This window comes from Ambystoma mexicanum, chromosome 6p (assembly GCF_040938575.1).
Source record: "Ambystoma mexicanum isolate Mex_15411 chromosome 6p, UKY_AmexF1_1, whole genome shotgun sequence".
Classification (NCBI taxonomy): domain Eukaryota; kingdom Metazoa; phylum Chordata; class Amphibia; order Caudata; family Ambystomatidae; genus Ambystoma; species Ambystoma mexicanum.
This window is the reverse complement of record NC_090935.1, coordinates 1,216,349,206-1,216,375,390: the sequence shown is the minus strand read 5'-3', so window position 1 is coordinate 1,216,375,390 and position 26,185 is coordinate 1,216,349,206. Positions and strand designations below refer to the sequence as shown.

Below are 26,185 nucleotides of genomic sequence, written 5' to 3'. Positions count from 1 at the left end.
AGCTTTGAACGGTACAGCTGCTCACAGAAGAAAGGCCCGGACAGGACTGCGGCGGATCGCACACACTGGATCCAAAATGGCGATTGGCCAGGAACAAAGGAATGGAATGATAAGGGCTGCGTGAGAACTCTGACTGCTCTGCAATGCGATGCCGTGGGACACGGATTGGAAGGGAACAAACAACAAAATAATAGAGCGAGAGGAGCCTTATTGTAAAGGCGCTGCGGGCATGTGATTTTATTTTTTTCGGCATAGATGGATGACGCAGCCAGTTTGGAAGACAACTGGATGGTGCATGCCCTGAATCAAATACTCAAGGAGGTGGGAGCAGAGTGCTGAAGGGCATGACTGAAACGAAGCCCGACCATACGGGCTACACGGCCTCCCAGCTGTGGCTTGGACACGGTTAGGCAAGGAGCAGAGCGCAGGAAGCACAGCCCGAACTCGAAACACCCACGGGTAACAATGTATCAGCGAGGCCTTTGGAAACTATGCAAGTGCCTGTATCCGAAATCGCTCTGGGCCGAGTCACCGCGCTGCACACTTGAAGGGGATACATTTGTAGCACATAAGAACACGTAGCTGCAAGAGGAGGGAGACAGGCACAGGGCTGCCTGGAGGACGTAAGGAGAGGTAGCAAGCTGAAATGAAAGGGGGCTTGCAATAATTAAGAGCTAGGAGTACGGTGTGCCTGGCGGACGGCAGGCAAACAACTAAAAGCGTGAAGGATGGAGCAGCCCCACCATGGGGAAGTATTAACCAGCGGGCTGCCATGGAAGCAAAGAGCTGGACGGATCAAGTCACAGGCACATGTGGTGCATACCCTGAGGAAGCCATATTGTTCCACCCGTATCAGTAAGGTCCCAATTCCAGTTCACCACACGAGGGGGCACAGCACTGACGCAAACCTTGCGGAGACGACTATGGGCCAGTGTTACAAGAGAATAAGGGAATCACAGCTAACAGAGAAGGGTACTTACATAACAGGCCTGTCCTTGGCATAACCAGGAAGACTACATGAGCGCTGGAGACACAGGCAAAACCCAAACTGGAACTGTGTTAGGGCATAGCAAGCAAAACGAAACAGGGAGTTCGGTGGTATCAGGGCAGGAGGGACAATCTGGACACGTAGGACTTGAGTGGAGGAGCCAAGGAATTGGGACATTACCTCGGAATTGTGAACCAGGAGAAAGGGGACGGAGGCGAATAAGTGACCCAACACTGGTGGCCAGGATTGCATGAATACGAGGGCGGAAATGGCGTTCAAGTAGGGCAAAACCAAGGGGAAACAACCAACGTTGAAGGACTTTGCCAAATCATCTCCGACTATAGAAGTAGTGAGACTCAAGAAGCAAGACACGCAAGAAGTGACCCCGGCACGAAATGAAAACTGATTCTGGATGCCATAGCAGAGCTGAAGAAATCATGAGCATACAAGATGGACACAGCTATTGCGGACTTAAAAACCTCTCTGGAACAAAAAATAGACACTGTCAGTGTGGATGTAAATCTCCTACCGCAGGATATTAGGAAGCTGGCAGAGCGCTGGAGAAAAATGTGGAAGCCAACACAAACACCTGCACGGCAAATGCCAAGGAGGTCTCGGTGCTACAACAGCATGTGCGCAATCTGGACAACGGAGCCGAGGAGGCAGAAGGGCGAGCGGACAGAAATATATTTGCATCATAGGTTTTCCTGAAGGAGCAGAGGGCTCGGATCCGACAGATTATGTCGAGAATATGCTGTTACAGGAGAAAGACAGGGGTGCACTCACCCAGGGATTCGCAGTGGAGAGCGCACAGGGCCATTATCAGACAGCCGCAACCAGGGGCACCCACCGGCCACTTAGCACCAAGATATTAAACTATAAAGATAGGGAGAAGATACTGGAGCCCTTCCGCAAAGGAGTGACAATAAGCAGAGGTTTAGCGACCATCACGGCGTACCCGGACTACACCTTTTTAGTGCAGAGGCAGCGGTTGAACTATGTATCTGTCAAAAGGAGGCTGCGCGAGGCGGGATACAAATATATGTTGCTGTATCCAGCAAAGCTGAAAGTGATGCAAAACAAAGCGCATTTCTCCGAAACGCCGGAGGCGGCGACGGCATGGCTGGATGCACGGAACTGCCCGGCAGGAGCAGATGACCAGACGGAGAGCAGACCGGATAAGTGAAATTTGGGTTTCTCCAAGAAATAAAGTAAACTGAGTAAGGGGGTGGATGCTATATTCAGCAACTATATTGATTTTGCACTAGAATATAAAACGCATTATATGAAGCTTAGAGCGAATTGTGCACGAGTAGGCATTACAACGTAAAAGAGTGTGGTTAACTGAAAGTTTCATGTGGGAGACACAGATGGAACATGTTACTACCCCTAGTAGTTAGCTTAGTCGGGACACCAGTAAGACGGTGTCCCCCTGTGGAGCCTGGAGTATCAGCTAGGTCCGAGAAAAGGTCTAAATGCGGGCTAGCCTGAGAGTCAAAGTTGGAGCTGGGCAGCAGTTTGGGGAAGGTTGGGAGGGGGAAGGGGGAATAGTTGGAGTTGCGAGGGAGGGACAGAGAGGGAGGTTGGGGTGCTAAAGGAGGGCAAGCCTACAATCGCATGCCACAGAAGAAAAGGAGGAGTGGGGGCGGAGACGGGCGGAGTGGGAAACGGATAAGATGGGAGACTGAGGATAGCAACCTGGAAGGTGAGGGGAATCAATAATTATGTTAAACGGAATAAGGTTGTGAAATACTTGAGGAGGCAGAAAATGGATATTGTTTGTGAGTGGAGCGGGAGCCTAGTCCATCATTTCTGAGTGCTGTGGGAGTGGGTTGAAAGGAACAAGTTACTTACCTGTAACTGTTGTTCTCCAGCATGGGTCTGGCATGGATTCACATGCTCATGAATATTCCCCGTCAGGCTGGGAATCCTCGGTAAAGAAAAAATCAGTATCAGTTTTGTTTCTGATCTGTCTTTCTCAGTAGTAATCAATCACTGGTCTCTGGGTCATACTGCCCCCAGCCAATGACTGCCCTCTCCCTAAGCCCCACCTCTGGCAGCCAACTTCAGATTTGGTAACATGCAAAGTGGCAGTATGACCAAGTGAAGAGCCGTAGAGGGGCAGGAGGGAGGGTTTGCATGTGAATCCATGCCAGACCCATGTTGGAGAACAGTTACAGGTAAGTAACTTGTTCCTTCTCCAGCATGGGGTCTAGCATGGATTCACATGCTCATGAATATAAGAATACATAGCAGTACACATGCACAACCACGGGAGGTGGCAAGGCTCAACATTAAGTATTGCATAAAACTCAACATTAAGCATCTCTTACCTCCCCACCAGGCTCACCTTAAGCGAACAAGTTGCGCAGCACTGCCTGGCCGACTCTGGAGAGAGTTAATCTTCTGCGCACGGCACCAGACAGAGAACCTCTTCCACTTATGTTCGTAGCACTTGAGAGTTGAGGACGCCCTGGCTTTTGCAAGGACCTCTCTGCAGTCAGCCGGGATATCGAACCCTCCAAACTCTAGCGCTGCAGGAGCCAGGCCTGCAAGTTCAGCGACTCCGGGTCGTGATGAAGTATGGCGCCTCATTCTCTGGAGAGAAGGTCCGCGTCCATCGGCAGCTTGACTGGTGGGGACGCCGACATGTCCAGAAGGTCCGGGAACCAGATCTGCCTCAGCCACGCCGGTGCGAACAGGATCATCCTGCACCGGGACCTCTTGAGCTGTTTGACTAGTCGGAGCAGCAACGGCAACAGAGGGAACGCATAAAGGAACAGGCCTTCCCAGGGGAACGAGAACGCATCGCCCATGCTCCTCGGCTGGGGAAACCTGCTGGCGAACCTCTGGCAGTTGGAGTTCGTCGCAGTCGCGAACAGGTCGATCTGGGGTTTTCCCCATCGTCAGAAGAGTCGATCCACTTGATCCTGACGTAGTTCCCACTCGTGGCACGAGCGCAGCTCCCTGCTGAGTGAGTCAGCGATGGTGTTTTTTATCCCTGCCAGATGAAAGGGCACCAGAAACATCCCTTGGGCGACTGCCCAATGCCACAGATCCTGGGCTTCCTTGGAGAGGGCTGGGGATCTGGTTCCTCCCTGCTTCCGGATGTAGAACATCGTGGTGGTGTTGTCGGTGAAAACTTTCACCACCTTGCCCTTGAGGGACGGGAAAAAGGACCTGAGGGCCCAGAACACTGCTCGGAGCTCCAGGATGTTGATGTGGAGCTTGTTCTCCTCTGGGAGCCAAAGGCCTCTTGCGTGAAGATCTCCGGTGTGTGCTCCCCACCCTTCCAGGGAGGCATCGGTCGTCACCGTTATCTGGTGGGATGGGGTCTGAAAGTCTGTGCCCGCCGTCAGATGAGCGTGGGCGCCTCACCACCGGATCGCTCGTTGGAGGGTCTCGTCGAGCAGAATCCCGTCCTCGAAGCTGCCCGTCGCTTGGATCCAGCGGGAGTGGAGGAACTCTTGCAAAGGGCGCATCCGAAGCCTGCACAGGTGCACGAGATATAAGCAGGAGGACATCATCCCGAGGAGGGACTTGATGGACCTCACCCTGGCCACGTCCGTTGCCAGCAGGCGCTGCACCTTGCCCAGGATGGCCTGCGTCCTTTCTTCCGACGGGGAGGCCAGGCGCGCCACTGTGTCGAGCTTTGCTCCCAGAAACAGTGCGACTTGCAACGGGACCAAGTGGGATTTGGGAAAGTTGATGGAGAATCCCAGGTCCGAGAGCAGCTGGACGGTCTTTGCTGTGTGATCCACGGCCAACTCCCTTGTCCCTGCTCGGATGAGCCAGTCATCCAGGTAGGGGTAGACGTGGATCCCTTGCAGGCGCAGCCGCGCCACCACCGGTGCGAGGCACTTGGTGAACACCCTGGGTGCCGACTTCAATCCAAACGGGAGGGCCTTGAACTGGTAGTGCCGTCCTTGGACCACGAACCTGAGGAACTTTCGGTGACCTTTCAGAATGGGGATGTGGAAGTACGCATCCTCCAAATCCAACGACGACACGAAATCGCCCTCCTCCAGCTGTCCCAGCACGTGCTGGAGGGTGACCATCTGGAATTTCTGTGCCTTGATGTATTTGTTCAGCCGTCGCAGGTCCAGGATGGGTGTAACGCTTACCTTAGACTCCTCGGGGACACCACGTGATATTCGGAAACTTCTCAGGGTGCGCAGTTATCTTTTGTTCACTATCCCAACTGGACTCTCAATCTATGCCATAAAAACAATTACCACACCAAATAACTGAGTGATTCCTGAAGTAGGGGAAAATAAGAACCTTTTCCAAAAAACTGCATAGTTTGGTTACCTTAGTTGGTGATTTAGTTAGCTCTCCATCCTGCTTCTGTGCAGGGGCGCGTGTTCTGAAGAAGGGATGTGAGAAGGAAGGATGAATTGCCCAACATGGAATTTACCTATCAACAGAACTACACTACTGTGACTGGAGAATGAAGGGGACACTACGGAACACCTAGAAACACCTAAAAGGGTACACTTCCTAACAGTGCTCAGACAGGAATGGTGTCGCTAGCCAACTAATTGCAAGAAACACCCAAATGTGTCCAAAAACTGAAGTGTACAACTCAAAAGATTTTAGATTCCTAAATGTGTAAACTTAGTGTACCTAATGACGACAGAAAACACGAACACCACTGTTCCTAGAAACAATATTCTCCACACAACCCCCCTTCTGTGAGGCAGATACAACTACTATGGTTTTAGCATTCACTTGCGCACTAAGAACGAATGTGTGAAGAGCCCCTATGGCACCTTTAGTAATGGAGAAAACTAGATGAGTAAAAATACTTGCTGTGATACAAGGGACGACGACTGGAACGAGCGCCTCGAAAATTCTCCTCACAAATTACGCCAAAAGGAAAAGCGTACACTGCCAGCTTAACGCTGACGAACGCCACTTCACACAGGGTTCACAGAAATAGGGACTGCGGACTGAACGGGAAAAGCAATAACCAGGGCACTACTAAAAGGATATCTATGAAATACTAAGGAAGCTGAGGAATTCCTGTCAGAGGGCTGAACCGCGGTAAGCGTTCGCTGAAACAGCTGAAGACGCGAAGCGCCGTTGAGCAAAGGGGAGGGGCTTAAATACTCCAGAGTGACAGAAAACTAGACTGCTGGCCCAAACTAGAGGTTGTAACATCAGGCCGCCATGTTGGGTGATGAGGAAGAGTCTAACCTACCTATCCTTAGACCAGCAGGAAATCTTGGAAATTCTTTTGCGAGGGAACCCCGTAATCATGACAGTATTCCCCCCCAAGGCCCCTCCTAAACTGAAATTCCCCCTCCCTGGTTTGGACGGGTGGTTGCGGTGAAAAATTCTGAGTAACCTAGTGGCATGAACATTCTCGCAGGGTTCCCAAGTTCTGTCTTGAGGGCCATAACCCTTCCAATCTACTAAGTAGAATAGCTTGTTACGCACAATCTTGGAATCTAAGATGGCCTTGACCTCATATTCTAGTTGGTCATCATCTACGACCACAGGGGCTGGTGCTTTGGAGATTCGTGTGTTTGGGTTAACAGGCTTCAAAAGAGAGACGTGAAATACTGGATGGATTTTCATGTTTTTTGGAAGGGTTAACTTAATGGCCACGGGATTGATGATTTTTTTCAATCGCAAAAGGCCCCAGGAAGCGGGGAAGGAATTTTCTAGACCCCTTCAAGGTCAGATTTCGGGTGGCTAGCCAAACCAAATTCCCCACTTCATATTCTGGTGCTACACTTCTTTTGTTATCCGCAAATTTCTTCTGGGATTCTTTAGCCATGGATAATTGTTCTCGAGCTTGAGCGATGGCAGTGGTGATCTTTTCATGCAGGGATTTTACTGCTGGCATTTCTAACGGTTCGGGTGGATCGTAAACTGAGGTGCGTGGATGTCGACCATGTAAGGTGTAGAAAGGACTCAAACCAGTGGAGGAATGGACAGAATTGTTATATGCATATTCGGTTATCCACAAAACATTTAGCCAGGTGTCTTCCAATTGATGCAACATACACCTGAGGTACTGCTCCAAGGTTTGATTGGTTCGCTCAGTTTGACCGTCAGTTTGGGGGTGATGACTGGTGGACAAACGTACATCGATTTTGGCCAGTTCACAACATCTTCTCCAAAACTTAGCAACAAATTGGCTACCTCGATCAGAGATTATCACCGTAGGGAAGCCATGCAGCCTCACGATATTCTCCAAAAAGGTTTTTGCCAGAACTGCGGCTGATGGCAATCCTTTCAATGCTATAAAATGTGCCATCTTGGAGAACAAGTCCACCACCACCATGATCGTGTCAAACCCTTCACAAGGAGGCAAGTCGGTGATGAAGTCCATGGAGATGGTGTGCCAGGGGGTTGGTGGCACACTTAACGGAAGAAGCAAGCCTGCAGGTTTCCTTTTTTGATTCTTGTTTTGAGCGCAGTTACCACAAGTTTTCAAATGCTGAATGACATCTTTTCTCCAAGTAGGCCACCAATATGATCTCTTAACTTTCTCCATGGTCTTTTTAATTCCGGGGTGACCTTCCAAAAGAGCGTCATGATAGTTGGTAACCACTTTTTCTTGTAGTTGAGGCGTAGGCAAGTATAACCGTTCCTGATAAAAGGGAAGGCCCTCCTGTACTGTAAAGCCTACTCCTCTGGACTCCCAGTTCACCAATTCATCCTGCGTGAGGTGGTTTTGAATTTCTCTTTTTAATTCTTCAAAGGCAGAGTTCGTTGTGTTCATTACTCCCAGGATCTTTTCTCCAGAAATGATCTCCACAGGATTCACTGGCACATAGGCTTCTTCCCCGTTACCCATTCGAGACAAGGCATCAGCCTTACCATTTCGCACTCCTGGTCTGAAGGTGATAACGAAGTCATATTCAGCTAGAAAGAGAGCCCATCGTAACTGTCTTGAAGATTGTGCCCTAGCAGAGCGTAAGTATTGCAAGTTCCGATGGTCGGTGAAGATGGTCACCGTGTGTCGTGCGCCCAGCAAGTGATGCCTCCATTCCTTCAAGGCACAAATTATAGCCAAAAACTCCTTATCTGTAATGGTGTAGTTTAATTCTGCAGCAGAGAACTTCTTTGACCAGAAGGCTACGGGGTGCAGTTCTTGGGTGTCAGGATCACGCTGAGACAACACTGCTCCCATAGCCACGTTTGAAGCATCAGTCTCAATTACAAATGGAAGATCGGGTCTTGGATGTTGTAGAACAGGTGCAGCAGTGAATTGCTCCTTTAATTTCTTAAATGCCTCATCAGTTTCATTAGTCCATTCAAATTTCCTGTTTTTTCGAAGTAGTGAGGTGATAGGATGAACTAGGCGAGAGAAATCAGAAACAAAACGCCTATAGAAATTTGCAAATCCCAGAAAACTCTGAACTCCTTTGACAGAAGTTGGAGCGGGCCAAGACAGGATGGCATCAACCTTTCTGTTGTCCATTTTGATTCCACTTGAAGATAGAATGAACCCCAAGAATTCAATCTCAGGGACATGAAAATGACACTTCTCCAATTTCACATACAGAGAATTGTCTTGGAGCCTTTGAAGCACCGATGTCACGTGCCTTACATGATCCGCCAGGTTTGCAGAGAAAATTAGAATGTCGTCCACATAGACCACCACACAGATGTCCAGTAGTTCTCTAAAGATATCATTCATAAAGGCCTGAAAGGCAGCAGGAGCATTGCAAAGCCCGAAGGGCATGACTTGATATTCGAAGAGCCCGAATCGTGTCCGAAAGGCGGTTTTCCACTCCTCGCCTTCCTTAATGCGAATGAGATGATAGGCACCTCTAAGATCGAGCTTGGTGAATATTCGTGCCTGCTTCACCTGATCCAGCAAGGTCGAAATAAGGGGAAGAGGATAGCGGTTCTTCACCGTGATTTGATTCAGTGCCCTGTAATCTATGCAGGTTCGCAAATCCCCTTCCTTCTTGGGCACAAAAAAGAGAGGAGATGCCACCGGTGACTTGGACGGTCTAATAAACCCATTGGCCAGGTATTGATCCAGATAAGTCTTTAGATGAGCATTTTCTTTTTCAGTGAGGGCATAAATTCTGCTGCAAGGAAGCTGAGCCCCTGGAATGAGATCAATTTGACAGTCATAAGGTCTGTGAGGGGGCAAAATTTCCGCCTGTCGTTCTTCTTGAAAAATATCCTGGAATTTTTTGTATTCTACTGGTAATGAACCTATGAGACCCAAGGTGGTGTTGATAGTCATCTCAGACTGCCTGGCATCTTTCGAACCTTCTGCAGAAAAACACATACTCTGACACTTGGAGTCAAACTTTAATGTCCGGGAACACCAATCGATCACAGGGTTATGCTTCTCCAACCAAGGTATTCCCAAGATGATCTGGAATTGAGGAGCTTGAATCAGGTCAAAAGAGATCCTCTCCCTGTGTCCTTCCTGGCAGAGCATTATGAGGGGGTCAGTGCACTGGGTCACGGGACCTGACACCAAAGGTGTGCCATCCACCCCGGAGACATTTTCAGCTTCTAACTTATTCCTCAAAGGGAATCCCAATTTACTAGCCAGATGTTGATCCATGTAGTTGCCAATGGCCCCACAGTCTATGTATGCAACCAATGCATGCCTCTGTGTGGGGTTATTCGGGCAAGAAAGGACGATAGGACACACGAAGTGTGAGGTCGCTGCAACCTTTTCCATGCTCGACAAGCGGACCTCTAAACTTGTCGGGCACTGGAGTTTTCCGCCGTCTGTTCTTTTTTATCCGGATTGATTCCTCCTAAAGGCCTCCGTGAAGGTTTTACTGGACAATCCTTTAAAAAATGACCGGCCTTGCCACAATACAAACACAACTGCAACTGTCGTCTCTTCTCTCTCTCTGCTTGGGAAATAGGGCCTCGAATTCCGCCCAACTGCATGGGTTCATTGGGAACATCTAATCCTGACTTCGACACTGGTTCCCTTGAACGGACTACAAAGGGTCGACTGTCCTGACGAGCTCGATCCGTCCTCCTATCCTGAAGACGATGATCCAACTGGATTGTCAGGTCTATGAATTCTGTGAGACATTCGGGCGGATTGACAACTTGAGCGAGAACATCCTTCAGCTCACTGCGCAGACCACGATAAAACAATGTTACTCTCTTTTCTGTAGGCCAATTAGTTTCTGCCACTAATCGATTAAACGTAGCCACATAAGCGAGCAGCTCCTGATTGCCCTGCTTGAGTGACAGTAACTCATTGTCCAATGCCTGACCTTGTGAATGGCGAGCAAACAATTTCTCTAACTCTCGCTGGAATTCCGAAAAGTTCTGTAACACGGGATCATCCCGATTAACCAAAGGTATGGACCAATCTGCTGCGTGACCACCCAAATAAGACAACACAAAAGCAACCTTTGATTGGTCAGTGGAGAAAACCCCAGGTCTGCACAAAAAATGTAGTCTACACTGATTTAAAAACACTGCAAACTTTTTTGGGTCCCCAGTGAATCTTTCAGGAGGGGCTAAGGGAATATTTCCTGGAATTACCACTTGGACTGGAACTGTGGGCGATGTAGATGAGGAAGCTTGGGCATTGCCTTGGGGAAGGGGAACCTGTCCCGCCTGATTCTGTAATAACTGGCGAGCCAATTCTTCAGTTCGTTCCCTATTGATTCCCAGTTCCCTTCTAAGAGCACCGGTTTCGGACCGGGCTGCATGGACTTCAGCTCTAAGTTCTCCCAGTAGTTGAGCTAACTGATCTACCTCAGAAGTTCCCATGATGCCCAGGCGGAGTATTTTTATGACTGGCTTCGCGTTCTGTAACGCTTACCTTAGACTCCTCGGGGACACCACGTGATATTCGGAAACTTCTCAGGGTGCGCAGTTATCTTTTGTTCACTATCCCAACTGGACTCTCAATCTATGCCATAAAAACAATTACCACACCAAATAACTGAGTGATTCCTGAAGTAGGGGAAAATAAGAACCTTTTCCAAAAAACTGCATAGTTTGGTTACCTTAGTTGGTGATTTAGTTAGCTCTCCATCCTGCTTCTGTGCAGGGGCGCGTGTTCTGAAGAAGGGATGTGAGAAGGAAGGATGAATTGCCCAACATGGAATTTACCTATCAACAGAACTACACTACTGTGACTGGAGAATGAAGGGGACACTACGGAACACCTAGAAACACCTAAAAGGGTACACTTCCTAACAGTGCTCAGACAGGAATGGTGTTGCTAGCCAACTAATTGCAAGAAACACCCAAATGTGTCCAAAAACTGAAGTGTACAACTCGAAAGATTTTAGATTCCTAAATGTGTAAACTTAGTGTACCTAATGACGACAGAAAACACGAACACCACTGTTCCTAGAAACAATATTCTCCACACAACCCCCCTTCTGTGAGGCAGATACAACTAGTATGGTTTTAGCATTCACTTGCGCACTAAGAACGAATGTGTGAAGAGCCCCTATGGCACCTTTAGTAATGGAGAAAACTAGATGAGTAAAAATACTTGCTGTGATACAAGGGGCGACGACTGGAACGAGCGCCTCGAAAATTCTCCTCACAAATTACGCCAAAAGGAAAAGCGTACACTGCCAGCTTAACGCTGACGAACGCCACTTCACACAGGGTTCACAGAAATAGGGACTGCGGACTGAACGGGAAAAGCAATAACCAGGGCACTACTAAAAGGGTATCTATGAAATACTAAGGAAGCTGAGGAATTCCTGTCAGAGGGCTGAACCGCGGTAAGCGTTCGCTGAAACAGCTGAAGACGCGAAGCGCCGTTGAGCAAAGGGGAGGGGCTTAAATACTCCAGAGTGACAGAAAACTAGACTGCTGGCCCAAACTAGAGGTTGTAACATCAGGCCGCCATGTTGGGTGATGAGGAAGAGTCTAACCTACCTATCCTTAGACCAGCAGGAAATCTTGGAAATTCTTTTGCGAGGGAACCCCGTAATCATGACAATGGGGCACCATCCTCCGGTCTTCTTTTTTACTAGGAAGTACCTTGAGTATACTCCGGAGCCCCAGAGCCTCTTCGGGACGAGCTCGATGGCACCTTTTCTGAGCAACGCCCTCACCTCCAAGAGCAGTTGAGGGACGCGATTTTCCTTCCTGACCACGGGTGGAATGCGGGGGCACTTTTTAGAAATTCGAGGGCGTGCCCCTGGGCCAGGCCGTCCAGCACCCAACTGTCGGTGGAGATGGACTCCCACACGCTGACAAACTTCGCCAGCCGGCCTCCCACTGGGGTGCTTGGGTGGGGGCCCGACCCCGCGGTCGGTTCAATCTTGTTTGGCGGACACCTTGCTGCCTTGGCCTCCCTGGCGATGACAGCGGGCCCCGCCCCCCCCGACTTGCCTCGTCCTCTATAGGCTTCCTTCGAGGAGGAGCGGGCCGCTTGGCGGTACGTAGAGAAGCCACCGCCGAATCCCTTGGAGGCACTCTGCTTGCCTCCGGCGCTCCGAAAGAACGGCCTCCATTGCCGGAGAACGCCTAGGGCCCTAGCAGTCTCTGTGTCCGCCTTGATGGCTTGGAGGGACTCATCCACTGTTTTCCCGAACAGGTTGTTCCTGTCGAACGGCACGTCCAGCACCTTGGCTTGCACATCCTGGCGGAAATCCGTCGCCATAAGCCAACCTCGTAGTCTAAGGCAAACGCTGTTGCCTAGCTGGCGGAAACCGATGTCGGCAATTTCCGTTGCCACCGTAATGGCGTGGTCCGACGCCACTTCGTCTTCTTGCAAGATCTCCTGGGCCTCGGCCCTCTTGTCATCCTGTCATGATGCCTACCCCCGGAGCACCAGGCCAGGCCCAGCACCCCCGGGAGCAGTCATCACGCCCCCGGGTAAAAGCCCAGGGCCCTTTATAGGGGCTCTTTGGACTCTGTCCTGGCGCCGTTGGCGCCAGGCTCATGTTGGACATCAGTCCTGGCGCCATAGGTGCCAGGCTCATAAGGGGAAGTGTTTGGTGCACTTACCTGAAGCAGACCATGCTGCACACTCACCTGATGCAGACCATGCTGCATGAAGAACCAAGCCAAATGAGGCTTAGGAGGGACTATTTTTCTGAAGGAACTATTTTGTTACTTGGGTGGGGCTGTGGAAGAATACTCACCTGGAACTTCTTCCAAGGCTATTTAAGCCACGCCCGGACAGCCACACGTGCTTCGCGTTGTTCTGCATCCCAGCAGCTGAACGCTCACCGTGTCTGCTCCTGCACCTGGACTCCAGCCACGCCCGCCTCGAACCTGGAACACCTGTAAGGAAAGAAGAGAAGAGAAAGGTGAAAACCAAGAACTTATTCAACCTTCTTACCTGCATCCGGAATCTTCACGCCAGCATTCCTGAAGGAAGACTTCCATTTAAAAGCACTGCGTTGCTCGCTGCAGCGCCGCGTTTCACTCACCTGTTCCCGAGACGCCGCCCGGCTCCATCGCGGCTCTCAGCACTGGTCGCCACATCTCTGCACCTAGGGGAGAGAAGAAGAGACAAAAGGTGAGCAAGGGAACACAAGAGGAAAGCCGAATTTTCAGTCATATTACTTACTGGCTTTTCTTCGTGAACCATTCCACATCTCGGGTCGGCGCCGCATCTTTGGCAGGTACCGCACCCCGGCCCCTATGGGGAAAGGACAAAAGACATTACTGGGGAATTATAAAGACATTTAGAGGGGTCGCCCTCATCACTAACTCACCTGATTTTACCACCGGCAATTTAACACCTCAACACATCGCCTTTGCTCTGCACCTGAAATAAAGGACAGATCACGGGTCAGGAAAAACAACATAAAAGGAGGCTCACACTTGAACTTTTGCATCTTCATACTTACGGCGTATCGCTCAGAAAAGTCAAGTGGATTTGCCAGCGCCATTCTGAAAACCAGTGAATTAACTGGACGAATGCGCGCCCCTGCACCAGAAGCAGGATGGAGAGTTCATCCTTCCAAACCATAAGGTGAGCTTAAACCGGGGGTTTTGGAGGAAGTCCGAGAAGAACGAAGGGGGGGAGGGGGGAGCAAGCACACTATTCAGCAGACAGTTAATCCCCTTTCTCATCTGCAGAAGGATATTCCTACGGGCCAGACAAGCAAGATTTGGGGGTCCTGTTCAATCGGTGGTCCGAATTCTGCACATCACGCTTGAAGAGGCCACAGCAACCCTGACCAGACCAGCGCCTCCGTGGGAGCCAGGTGAGCGTTACACATCCGGTAGGAAGTCCAACAGGGGGGCGATCTTGAACCATAACTCCCTGTCGTAGCGGGCCACGATCGTGAGGCCGCCTTAATCGTTGTTGCGCCGACGAGATACCACGTCGTCCCATTGCGTCCAGCTTCTTCCCTTCGCCGTCCGGCGGGGAAGTCGGCGTTGGGACCGACGCCCCCCCGCTTTCTTCTTGGCCGCTGCTGTGACAACCGAGTCCGGGGTAGGTTGTGCCCTAAGGGCTGCGTCGGGGACCCAGTACTACTTCTTGTACCGATCCTTCTTGGCAGGTGTCGTAAAAGGGTTCTTGAGAAGGGTGAGACCCTCGTCCCAGATGTCATCCAGCAGAGGCACGGCGAGGACTGACTTCCTCCTGGCCCTGCGCCGTTGGTAAAGGAAACCTTCCTTCTCCTCAGGGTAGAGCTGAAAAAGCTCGGATGCCCTGGCGATCATTGCGTGGAAAGATCTGATCTCATCGGACGAGGAGGCCCAGGCTGGTGATGGGAGCTCCGTCCCATCGTCAACGCCGTCGGTACCCGTCGTGGCCGTGTCTGTTCCCGTGTCATCCCCAGGGATGGGGGACGTGGGTAAAGGCCGAGCAGGCCACGAGGGCTTAGAAGGCGGGGCTGGGTGGATCCATCTTCTCTTGTTCGGGGGGCTTCCCGCCGGGACCGGCTCTGGTTCCTCCGCCGGACCTGTTACCGGGTCCTCTGTCGGTGGTAAGGGCAATCTCGTCCTTATCTCTGAACATAAGGATTGTATCGCCAACAAAATGGCCGCCGAGTTATCCTGCGGTTCCGGAAGCGACAGCTGACTAGGACCCTCGCCAGTGCCGCCGTCACTCTCATCGTCACCTTCGTCGGGATCCCTCCCGTGGGGACGGGCCTCCTCGACGCCCTCTAGGACTTCTGCCAACTCCTCCTCGGATGTTGTGTCTGTGTCCACAATGGCCATGCCCCCCCCTCTTTTTCTGCTGGGGTCTTTTCGATGGGTCTGAAAGAGGCCTCCCTTCGCGGAGGCAGGGAGACTCTGGGCCCGAGGTCGCCTCCACTGGTGTAGCCTCCACAGGCTGCGCCAGGGCCGCCACGACTCCCTCGAGAGGCCTTGGCCGGGTGAAACCAAGGCCTTCACTGCCTTAGGCGCGTTTGAGGCCTTCACCTTGGGGGGAGAGTCACCGCCTCGCTCCCCCTCAGCCGAATCCTTCGAGATCGACCAGGGCCTCTCCAGAGGCTTACCCGGGTTCTCAGATTTCCTCTTCCCCGAACCAGAGCATTGGCTCGTGGTTGATGGTGCCGGGGAAGGCGCACCCTGCCTGGCAGCCGAAGAGCCCGACCATTCGGCGCTCCCGGTGCCCGCGGACTCGCAGTGCTTTGCCTTCTGTTGGGGCCCCGTCGCCGGGGCGCCCTCACAGGACTTAGAAGACCGCTCAGACGACGACTTCTTCTCCCCTGACGGACTCCTTCCTTCCAGCCAGTTGGAGAGACGAAGGTGTCGGTCCCTGATGGTCCGTTCCAACATGTTCCTGCAAAATGCACAGTTCTTCTCCACGTGCGTTTTGTCCTCATGAAGGCAGTAGAGACATTTGGAATGCTCGTCCTCCTTGAACACATTCTGTAGCTGGCATCCAGGGCAGACCCTGAACAGCTTTCCGGGCGTCGAGCTTCCTTTCTCCTGGGCCATGGTTCAGGTAGGCCGCAGAAACTTCTGGAATCCTCCAAGAAGCGTAACTCGACAAAATCTTCACCCTTGAGGGGCGTAGAAAAATCTGACACGGATCCACGTTAATCGGATGTAGAGACGGTGGAGCTTGAGGCTCTATTTGACCGAAAAATTCGAAATTCTCTTTGAAAAAGCGCAAAAATGTAGCAAAAGCTCGAGAGCTAAACACGAGGACTCCCAACACTTGAGCGTGCGGTAAAAATCTGAAGATGGCTGCCAGAGGCGGGGCTTAGGGAGAGGGCAGTCATTGGCTGGGGACAGTATGACCCAGAGACCAGTGATTGGTTACTACTGAGAAAGACAGATCAGAAACGAAACTGATACCGATTTTTTCTTTACCGAGGATTCCCAGCCTGACGACGGGGAATATTCATGAGCATGTGAATCCATGCCAGACCCCATGGTGGAGAAGCTGTATTCTCTAGGAAGAGTGCGAGCTCTGAGTTTGTTCAGTCTGCACATTGTGGTGAGGCATGGTGGTGCAGAGGATATGGCTGCGTGTGAGTGGTGTGCTTGTTGTGATGTATCCAAGGTGTACATGGCAGTAGGGGAGTAGAAGCAGGGCTTAGCAGTGTTAGTTGCATCGAGGGGAGTGCAGTGTAGGGGGAGAGAATAGAGAGTGTGATAAGGAGGGTGAGCAGAGTGGTAGTGGTAGGAGAGTTAGAGGTTAAGAGCTTGCTGGTGACTATGGGCATCATTGTGTGCGTGAGGCAGAGACAGTGGGTGGTAGTAGTGACCATGTAGGGTGATAAGTATCAACCATAGGCAAATACGATTTTAAGCAGGGTGGCCAGGAAATAACAATAGGCAAATACAATTTTAAGCAGAGTGGCCAGGAATCAACAATAGGCAGAATCGATTTTGAAGTTGGGCAAAATAGCTAAATAATGAGCCTTGGAGGGCAGCCATGAACAATTTGATAGTAAGGAACAGTGATGCCCATAGTGGTGAGGGGATTCATGTGTCAACCACTATGCAGTATTAATGGACTTATCAGATTGCAGAGTTACCTTAAGCAGGAAACAGCAGAGCCATGCAGCCGTTGATTACACGGCATACCAATGGATTAGAAATACATGTAGCCTGGGACAGTTGATTATTCCAGATGTTGGAGAGCAACTCGTTGGAGGGGCTTCGCTAGCGCATCCATGCGCCAACAGAGGCTAACAGGGCCTTATTTGGCCTTCGTTGGCCGCCGGCTTTCCAGCTGCCGGAGGAAGGGAGCAGAAAATGTTGGGATCAGTTGCTTAGCAACAACGAGGCATTCACGCCTCGCTCTGGTGCAGAGCAGCGCCCAGCATTTTGTTTGACTCTGAATGTTAGCGATCAGCTGGTTTCTGTGCTCTGTAGCTGGCGCTTCGGTCAGGATGCAGAGCGGGTCAAGGAATCAAACAAAAAAGGTAGCAATTGTGGTGGTGGCCCAGGCGGTCTGGGATGGCTCAGATCAGCTGATCTGTGCCTCGATCCGGCAAAGGGATCGGTATTCAGTCAGCGTCCTCGTGGGGCAGCAAGGGGTAGGTGGCAGTGTTGACCCAACAGCCCGCCGCCGCCATAGAAACATTTTACGACGTTTCAGAGGGGGGCCATGAGGTCTCCAGAATATATGAACTACTGCTGTCCAAGGTGGGGAAGGAAGTGACCCGGACAAGACGAGATTGGGAGGTGGGGGGGAATTAATGGGGGATGAGCTGTGGACCAGGGCACAGGGTTACCATTAAAAAGTATCAAGGAACATGAGATTACAACATATCCAGTTGTAGGTCACCCACAGAGCAAACCTAACCCGTAAAAAGATAGCCAAGTTTAAAAACGCTGGAATACAGGTATGTCCAAAATGCGGGGAAGTGGAGGCGGGAATGGTACACATGTTCTGGGCATGCCCGTAAATAAGGGGATTCTGGGGGGAGGTGGCCCACCTCAAGGCGAACAATGAGATAAACTTGGATATTAACTCCCCATGGGCATGCATGTTGGGGGGGGGTTCCCCAGGCCGCGCAAACTTAAACGTCTGAGCAAACTTAAGGACCTGGCATAGATACTTGGTAAATGTAGGATAGCAATGGGTTGGAAGGCAAGCAGGATACCAAAAGTTGAAGCCTTGTGGGATGATCTTCAGAAATGGGCGAATGCCGAAAGTATGGTGTGGAATGAGGCAGCCAATAGAGGGGAGGAAGGAGAGGCGTAGACGTTGACCGTCTGGTAACAAATGGTAGCGACTCTGACCAGGTCTGACCGGGTATGCCCAGAGGAGGACACCACGTCGGGCAGGGAGGATGGGGAGACGCCTGCGGAAAGGGATTGAAGACGATGGTGGTGTGTGGAAGGCTTGTGAAGGGGGAGGCTGGAGGAGATGGGGTGGCGGTGTGAAAACAGCATGGGAACAAATGAGACTTGCCATGCATATTTGTTGCTATTGTATGCTGACCATGTTCGAATTAATACAATTAATAAAATGGTTTAAAAAAAGAAAAACTAGATCGAGTCCTTGTGTTACCCGAATACGTAGTGCCTACCAAAATCTACTTAGTTCCAGGAGCTATCAGCAGACCAGCCTCATGAACTCATTGTAAACCGGCACATCTGCATGGTTACTTTGACTCGCTGTTGTGTGGTGCACGTAATGCACAGCTAGCTTGACTGATTGCCTTGCCTGCATACCTAATGCAGAGATGGATAACAGGGTTGTTCCACATTCCTACCAATTGCATAACTATACCGTCAGCCATGTTACCTCTGTGTTGCCCGAATAAAAAGGGCACAGAAAATCCTCACTAAGTATAGTTATTACCCATATACCAATTGCACAGCTAGAGTGACTCTCCAATACTACCTGCATAACAGATTGACAACATATCACAAGCATCTCATTTTGCACTGTTCAGCGTACTTATTGCACATTCTGTGGCCATAGTGTGTAGCTAGATCTACTGAACTATTACTATCTAAATACTATTGGTATCATCAATTGAGCAATAAGGGGGACATTTAGCATTAAAGTCGCTGCTTAACACTATTGGAGATAATGGATGTCGGTCAACCCAGGCTTCAAATATATCGTGTAGTTTAGAAGTTAGGCCTCCTTGCATACTCTGGCCCTTGGGTGCATATATGACAACCAGTAATTTTGTACCATCACTCTGCTCTTTCGCTCTATATTGTATTGACGCGGATATATGGCCCCTGTGATATTCTCAATAAATCATTCACAAGCGAGACCATTTTTAATTCCGACTGGCAAGCCTTCCTTTGGAACCTTGCATGGCAGAGGTGCAAAAACTAGTAAAGCCAATAATATGGAAACTAGAAGACTTGTCCATTCCCTCAAGGACTCATCATTTAAAAGTTGTGTGCCCCCTCAAGTTTTAAGATGCTGCAAATGGTAACCAGTAAACAAAACAGGATGAGGATGTTGTACCCTGTGAGAGAGTGGCAGGGTACCAAGCTCAATACTCAAATAAAAGGAGGGGGGTGAGGGGGATAGAAGTAAGACATTTTCATTCTTCCTCCTTTTGCACTACCTCACTAGAGCTGATTTTGAAAGCATATATGTGCTGCTTCTAATGTGAGCAATTCCAGAGTGACCTTCATAGGTTGCCTTTTCCAATTTGCACATCCACATCCTGGCCTCCCTATCGCTGATAGCTACACCAGTGCTTCCTCCAGACAGACTCTCACTGACAACCTCTTTGTTGTTCCCCTCACCGGACCTTTGGACCCCTCATATGGTCTCTGCTCTCTCTCCCATCTCCTCTCCCATTAATGATGGCACTTGGGACATCCTCTTGGCCTTCATCCATTCCTACTTGAATGGGACAGTCTTGGTCCAGGGCCCTCAGCCCAATCTTTTTTTTATAGGCATCTCATGAACTACCTTCCTTCTCCTGCTACTCCTATCAACTCACTGGCGCCTCTGCCACCTCCTTAATCCGCCTCCTCTCTGGCTACCTTCCAAACACCTGCTATCATCTCTGCCCATTCTTGGGCACCTCTACCACATCCGCCGTGTGTACCGCAAGCCTGTACCCCTCACCAGAAATTTTTCAAATGTGGCAACCTGCGTCACGATGCCACTCTCAACTCTCGCTCTGATGTCAAACACTCCTCTGACATCTGCCACCTGCTCAAAAAGCTTGAAGTGGATGCCCTCGCTCTCACTGAGACATGAATCATGGCCACCTATGTCACAAGCTTTGACACTCTTCGCCCAGATGGTTACAAGATCTCTCCGTGCCCAGAACCAACTGACCTGGAGGAGTAGCTCATCTTTCCAGAGTGGGTTCCTGCCTCTGTCATTCCTACACAGGCCTACTCCTCCTTTGATTCCCTGATCTGCAGGCTCTTCATCTCTTCTGGCATCTCTCTGACTGTGGCCACAATCTATAGATCACATGGCCAGGCTGCCCTCCTCCCCTCAGAGTAGGCTGACCTCTCCACATCTCTCCTTGCCTCTACTTCTCCTCCTCAGAGACCTAAACATCCACCTGGATGCTGTTTATCCCTCCACGGGGCTCTTATGCAACCTCTGCAACTCTCCCCCCTCTCCCTCCCTCCCTCTCCCTCTCCATCCTCTGGGCCGACACACACTACCTGACACACCTTGGATGTTCTCATCTCCTCAGACATCCCTCTCTCTAACCCTCACACTACTCTCTATTGGACTGACCACTTTCTTCGTTCTTCTTTCCTCTCACCTGACACACACTGTCCCCCAGGCAAAGCCCACTGCAGCACTGCCACCTACCTTCTCAGTCATTCGGCCCAAGAAGCGTGGGTCAGTTGTTGCCTTTGACTCCACATGTTCTGGTCCTCCTACTCCGGCGGCTGACTCACACCCTGACACAGCCCTCTTTAATCTGCATCTTGCCATTTCCAACCCTCTGGACATCTTTGCCCCTAGCATGAGAATCCGTCTGAAGCCTACCTCAAAGTGCAACTCTTGGTATGACTCCGACCTCACTGGCCTGAAACGCAAGTGCAGGGTTTCGGGTGCATCCTCTGACAAACTGGCCTGCCGTCTGCTCCAAAGGCAATAACAGACTCTCTTGTCCTGTCCAAGATGAGTCCACATTCAAGCCCACGTCTCTGCAGCCTCTAACAACACAGCAAAACTCTTTAAAATCTGCAAGAAGCTGGCCAATCCTTCTGCAGTCTCCACCTCTCCTGTTCCCTGCCAGGCCCTCTGTACGGCCCTGGCTTCTCACTTCACCATTATAACCCAGGACATCTTGTCCTCGTTCTTCTCTTCCTCTGCCACTCTTGCCCCCTCCCCCTCCATCCTTTCAGGCCACCTCTACCTCTCCTCCTTTCTCCTCCTCCTCCTCCTCCTCCTCTCTGAGAACACCCAGCGATGTTTCTAGATAAGTCCGAACTATGAAACTGTCATCCAAACCGGTGCTCCCCTGCTCCTCTAGAACCATCAAGGACCACATTGACACCCTTGCTCCAGCCTTGGCCGATTTCTGCAATCCCTCTTTCATCACTGGCGATTTCCCCGCTCTCCGCAAGCACTCCCTTGTGCGCCCACTCCTTAAAAAGCCTTCTGGTGATCCCACCTGTCCGGCCAACTATCGCCTGATCTCCATCACTGCTTTCCTGGGCATACGTCTAGGAAAGCTGGCCATCTCCCAGCTTACTCTTCACACCGACACTGTTGGCTGTCTCCTTGACCACCAGTCTGGCTTCAGAGCAGCCAGAGGCAGGGAAACTGCTCTCAACACTCTCAAAGCTCTGCTCTCCAATCTTGAAACCAGCACCCCATTCTTTCCTCATCCTCCTTGATCTTTCCTCTGCTTTCGACATGGTCATTCACACCATCCTGATCAACCAACTCTGAGAACCTGGGCATCACAGATCAGGCCCTGGAGTGGGTGACCTCTTTCCTCCTGGACCACCATCCCAAGTCCAACTTGTGCCCTTTCTCCCTCCACCTTTCTCTCCACATGTGGTGTTCCCCCAGGGCTCTAAGCTCTCATCTTGGCTCTTCAATCTCTACGTGGCACCTCTGGCCCCCTAATCGCCACCTTCTGCTATAACTTTCAGTATTATGCAGATGACACTCTGCTCTCTTTCCAACTCCCTACATCCTCCTCTACTCTCTCACACATTCCAGACTGTCTATCCGTGATTCAGGACTGGAGCCCCTCCAACGATCTCTGCCTTAATGCCAGTAAAATGGAGATCCTGCTTATTGGGACCCTTGCTCCCCCTTTCCCTCACTCCCTCCCTCTGACTGCCCTCCATGGGCCCTCTTCCTTCACCTTCATGTGAGGCATAAAACCTTGTTGCCATCTTGAACTCAACTCTCCTTTTCTCCTCACATCACAGACCTTTTCAAGAAGCTCCACTACCAGATGCACCTCCTCACAGGCACTCTTCATATTCTCAATTTCCCCCAATAGCTCATTGTCTCCAGAGCCCTAGCTCTCTCTAGGTTGGACTGAAGTAACAGCCTCTTTCTCAATCTGCCTTCCTCTACTCTCCGCCTTCTGCAACTAATCCAGAACAGGACTGAGAGACTTATCTTTGGCCTCAAGCCCAGGGACCGTATCTCTCCAGTCCTGAAATCTCTGCACTGGATCCCAGTGGCTGCAAGGATCAGGTTCAAGACCCTCTGCATCGTCACAAGGCTTTCTGGGGCAGGTGTACGCACTACATTCAACACTCTTCCTAAATACCTCCCTTCTCGAGCCCTTTGCTCTGCTGCCTCGAACTCTGAGGGTCAGATGCTTCTACAGGCAGAGAGTAGGGGGTAGATAATTTTCCTCTGCAGGTGCCTCCCTCTGGAACAGCCTCCCCGCCCCTCTCAAACTTTAGCAGGATCACCTGAAGTTCCGGAAGCAGCTCAAACCCTTACCTCTCTCCTCTGCTCTCTCTCCCCACCTCCCCTGCTGACATTACCGTCTGCTGCAACTGGTTGCTTGGCTACCCTCAGAGTCTCACTGGGTACCTGGCTCCTCTTGACCGGTCTTCCCTGCACTGCCTGTGATCCTGTCGCGTACTAGGGGCTGTAACTGTAACCTCTAGAGCCCCCCGCCTCATTGCACTTACCCAGAGCCACGTTGTCCCAGCTGCACATACTCGGAGCAATGCTGCTCTGATTGCACTTTCCCCTCCCCCTGCACTCTGTATTAACACACTTGAACGATCTGAATGACACGAGGGCTAGTAACATAGTTGTCTTGTCCTCCATGTACCCTCCCTGGTCTTGTCTCGCATAGAAACACACATGTCCAGGCACGTTATAAATGACTTATATCATAACCATTTATTCGCAGAAAGTGAACTTTATCCAAAAATCAGTTGGGTGGCCAAGAGCGTGATCAAAAACAGCATCACTCTATTTACATCATTGGTATCAATAAACTAACCAAAGAGTTAATCAAAACATTGGGAGCATGTGCGAAACCACCAAAATACGAGAGCGATTTAGAGGTTAGAATTATCCTAAAATATTTCTTCTAAAGAGTTCAGAAAAAACGCCTCACAACTCAGAGGTAGCTCCCGATTCTGACACTAAGTGCATTTCTCCTATTTCCGTTGTGCAATTTATTTTCATTTATTTATTTATTTGAATTTATAAAGCGCACAGCGGCCCGAGGAATTGTGGCGCTGTTACAGTATATTCACTTAGATGCAGTTTAAGATATACTCATCAAACAGGGATGAAGGAGGAAAACAAGATAATGCAGTACAGATGTTCCATGGTTGCAGGGGGACAACATTCAGGTACAATCTAGTTGAAGAACTTGGTTTTTAGCGCCTTTCTGAACGGCATGAGGGATTTTTCCTTTCCGAGTGTGAGTGGTAGGGCTTTCCAGGCTTTTGGGGCCAATACTCCGAAGCTGGTACTGCCGGCTTTGGCTCTGTGGAAACCCTTGCCTGCACAAAGACACCTGAATTTGTAAAGCCCATTGAGCATGCGACGACTATGTTGCTTTGCCTGACCTGTTCTGCCTGACTCTGTGATGCCGGGCACAGCGCGGCGCCATATCGAGGCTGGTGCCTCGTGGCTAGGTTACTAGCTGCATTTTTGAATAGGCCATATCCGCCAGTAGGCGGCAACACCGGTGGCCTGACCCAAAGGCCCATACTAAGGCCCCTGTTTGCCCCCACTTCGCCGCATGGCTCAACAGGCACCCACCAGCAAAAAAATCTATGAGATATTATATGAGATAATGAAATAGCCACTGGATCATTGGACTGCCGTCCCCCACATCTAATAGGATATATGCAGCAACGTTACTGTGAGTAATCACGGATCAATCTATTGATCGTAGCGCTGTACAGCATGTATTTGACTATTCCCCCTATCTGACACAAACTAATCCTAAATTTTGTGTACCTTTTCTACTACACCGCACGACCAGGAACTCAATTAATATACATTAACACAATCTGTACCTCTATCACTGGTACTGTTATGCACGACCCTTCTGAGTCTCCTACTCTACTATCCATGCCAGTTCATAGGAAGCCCATTTATTGTGCCACTATGTGTTTTGCCTGATTATAGGAGCCCATCCATTGTGCCACCTTTTTGCTTGCCAGTTTATAGGAGCCCTTCCATTGTGCCATTATGTGTTTTGCCTGATCTGATACCCATCCATTGTGCCACCATTTGCTTGCCAGCTTATAAGAGCCCTTTAATAGTTCCCCCCATTGTGGACTAACATTCTTGAACTAAACATCCCTGCCCATGCGGATCCAGCCCGCTTTCTCTACCTTTCCTCACCTATCCACTACGATGTGCCTCTGTAAGAACTCAGGTGACCTCTTTGCTGTGCCTTACCCTACTACTAATCGGGTCAATTATGTCCCTCTCTAAACAAAATGTACCTTGCCCTACATTGGACCGAAATAGTAGACTCCGAGCTAGACTACCCCGCCTTTATGAGCCCACAGGCTATAGCAACAAGGCCTTTACTACCCATCATAATGCCATTTCACGGCACCCTGAGGCACTTCCCAACCTAACCACACCTTGCACTAACAGTAACCAACCTAAACTCATTTCAATAAAACTCCAGAATGTGCCTAACTCAACCAAACTATCTGGAGCCCTGATCAACACAAGATCTTTAGAGGCCCATGCCACTGAAACAGCTGACATCCTAACTACTGATGACCTTGACCTTCTGGTAGTCACTGAATCTTGGCTGCACGAAGCAGCAGGCCCAGAGCTCTCCCTAGCCATTCCAGAAAACTATCAATTAATTAGAATGGACAGACCCAACAGCAGAGGGGGTGGTCTTGCCATTATAGCAAAAACAAACTTCGCTCCAAGACTACTAGCTCAACCTTTGTCGTAAATCATGCGAACTGCTCACAGCCAAATTGCCTGTCTTCAATTGCCACACCCTAACTATTTATTTAATATATAGGCCACCTAGACCCATTGGTACCTTTGAAGAGGACCTATCCAGTCTTTTAGCTAACAACATTAATGACTCCTCGCAACTCCTACTATTAGGTGACCTTAACTTAGGATTTAATGACCCTGACGACAAACCAGCCCAATCTATAGCCACTATGTTAGCTGAACATGGCCTAACCCAGAAAGTTCGCTCCCCAACGACAACCTCCTGCCATTGTTACTCCCCACCATTAATGCCTTCCCCAATAATTTGAATCCTGAACTCCTAGTGGAGAGCTACAATAACGCTATGAAGAAGGCCTTAGATACTATTGCTCCCTTGAAACTACGAAAAAGCAAACAACAGGCACACGGCACGCCTGGTTCACCCCTCATCTGAAAGAACTAAGAACGCAAAAAAGGAAACTAGAATCTCAATGGCGGCATACCCCGTCCGAAGAAAATAAACTGAAAGTTAAACTCTTCGTTAACAACTACAAAAAAGAAATCCTACTCACCAAAAAAAATCTATTCAATGAAAGGATCTGCAATGCAAGCTCCAACACCAAAGAACTATTTGCTATCCTAAGAGAGCTGGAATCCCCCCTACCACCACCTGACAACATACCTAAAAACAAACAATGGTGCCCCGACATCCAAAATGCTCTAGCTAATAAAATAAAAACACTCCAGACCAAAATCTAAAAAAAAAAAAAGCCTCCCCAACTTCAAACGAAGCCCCACTCTCCAGCCCTACCTCTAATTCAACAGGCCTTGACCTATTCAAATTTGCCAAAGTATCTATTCAGGAAACTGAAAAGATCATTGCATCCCTCAAACCCTCCAACTGCAAGGGCGACAACTGCCCAGCTCAACTAATTAAGGATGCAGCAAGGGACTTAGCCCCTTTTATAACTAAACTGAATAATGCTTCCTTCTCTACTAACACCATCCCAAGTAATTTAAAA

At 50.1% G+C, this 26,185-nt stretch overlaps 1 protein-coding gene across 2 annotated transcripts in view; it reads right to left on the bottom strand.

Moving 5' to 3' along the window:
* The window catches only part of UBQLN1 (ubiquilin 1), a 1,098,378-nt gene that overhangs the window by 382,535 nt on the left and 689,658 nt on the right, over nt 1-26,185 (bottom strand). The gene's annotated exons all lie outside the window — the stretch shown is intronic.